The sequence below is a fragment of the Peromyscus eremicus genome, chromosome 11 (assembly GCF_949786415.1).
Source record: "Peromyscus eremicus chromosome 11, PerEre_H2_v1, whole genome shotgun sequence".
Lineage (NCBI taxonomy): Eukaryota > Metazoa > Chordata > Mammalia > Rodentia > Cricetidae > Peromyscus > Peromyscus eremicus.
In genome coordinates, this window is record NC_081427.1 from 66,791,918 (window position 1) to 66,794,053 (window position 2,136).

General features: G+C 42.9%; 1 pseudogene; it reads right to left on the minus strand.

The window, feature by feature from the left end:
- Nucleotides 1–491: 491 nt before the first annotated feature.
- Nucleotides 492–1,348, minus strand: LOC131921576 (large ribosomal subunit protein uL18-like; annotated as a pseudogene).
- Between the last annotated feature and the right edge of the window lie 788 nt (nucleotides 1,349–2,136).

Consider the following 2,136-nt stretch of genomic DNA (forward strand, 5'->3'; position numbering starts at 1 on the left):
GTTCCAAGCCCCATTGAGGCTTCAGCAAATGTCACGCCTACAAGGCGGAGCCAAGGGAGGACTCTGGAGACCTGAGATCCAGATGGGCCAGTGCTCTCTCTGTTCCTGGACCCTGGACAGTGGAGGTTGACTGAGCAGAGCTCCAGAGAACACCATTGGACTGTGATACACCTTCCCCACACCCCGCGACCTACCTATCCCTTCATTTGTAAGTTACCCACTAAATAAATTTTCCTTTTAACTACGTGGAGTGGCCTTAATAATTTCACCAATATCTGGTGCTCACGTGGGGCAAATTCCAAAAATGTCATTCATCATACAGACAAAAAAGTTTTTAAATTCTTGTGAGGTAATGTTGTCGGCCATATTACAAGAATTACTCAAAATTTGTTAGTCAATTTTAAGATATAAAATTATCAAGTACTTTTACTTGAAATAAGACACTGTTTTGTCTATCTTACCTTTTCACGGTTCTGGTGTAGTAGGACTTTTTAGCCAGAAGGAGGCGTTGGTATAGCAATAAAGCAGGTCCTGTTGAATGCCAAAGACATTTTGGGTAAGTTCCACCTCTTTTTTTTCTTCTTCACTTCTCTCTTGGGCTTCTTCTCATAGGCTGGATTCTCTCAGGTAGCAACATGAACTTTCTTATACATCTCCTTCATCGTATCTGGAGTAACATTGTTCTTGATGTACTGAGAGAACTGTTTCCTATAAGCATCTTCATTTTCCTCCATGAGGTAACGCAGGTAGTCTGCGACATTCTGACCCATCATGTGCTTACGATGTACTTCTGCATTGAACTCCTTGCTTTCAGAATCATAACCAGGGAATTGTTTGATACTGAAGAATAGACAAGCCTCCATCCACAGCCCCCTTGAGGGCCCCAAAACTTTATTGTAGTTCCTTGCAAGACCTGCATTCAAATAGCAAGGCACCAGGCTGACCATCAATGCTTTCCACATTGTATTCATCTCCAGTCACCTCCACTTGGCCTTCATAGATATTGTCTATTCCAAACTTCTCAAAAGTCTGTGGGCCAGCAGCAGGTCAGTACAATAGGCTGCATCATAATTTGTCAAGCCAACTTTCACACATTATTTTGGCAGCTTGTGTACATATGCTGCACAAACTATCATATCCCCTTCTGTAAGGCCATACACAATCTGGCAGATGATATCTCTGTTAGTTACATAAACGATCATCTTGTATTTGGGTGTATTGTACTTATTTTTGTCTTGGATTACCAATCGTTTCCACCGTAGTCAGTTTTATCTTCTCACCACCTTCTAAATCTCACTTGGTATCTCTTACAGTAGGCCTTCATCTTGACAACTTTCACAAACCCCATCCTGCAGAACAGAAACCCGCAATCATGGTTCCACACAGACCTAAAGTAAAGGCCCGGTGGCATTAATGTGTTTGAATTTGTAAAGACTGTGGGACTTTTATAGTTATTTAAGTTTGTGGGGATGAGTAAGAAAGGAAAAGTTGTGGCTTAATAGTGATGTGTTTGTGTGTCAAGTTGACAAGGGATCAGTTGTACTGGGTGGTTTTGTGTGTCAACTTGACACAAGCTATAGAGTCATCGGAGGAAGGAACCTCAGCTGAGAAAATGCCTCAAGATCAAGCTGTAAGGCATTTTCTCATTTAGTGATCAATGGGAGAGGGCCCAGCCCATGGTGGGTGGTACTACCCCTGGGCTGCTAGTCTTGGGTTTTATAAGAAACTAGACTGAGCAAGCCATGGGAAGCAAGTCAGTAAGCAGCTCCCCTCCATGATCTCTGCATCAGCTCCTGCCTCCAGGATCCTGCCGTTTGAGTTCCTGTCCTGACATCTTCACTGATGAGCGGAAGTGTAAGCCAAATAAAACCTTTCCTCCCCAACTTGCTTTTTGGTCATGATATTTCATCACAGCATAGAAACCCTAACAAAGACAATGAGAGAATTTTGAGCCTCCTATTATGGGCTTTTACCCAAGATGGCCTTCAGGACTCCACATTAGGCAAAAATCCAGAGACTCCAATTGTGGAAACCCATGGCTGATGTGAAGGTCACATCTCACCACAAGGACAGAGAGGTACGGGGAAGATACCACATCGTATGGTTTGACCAACTTAAAGAACAGCTAATATAATT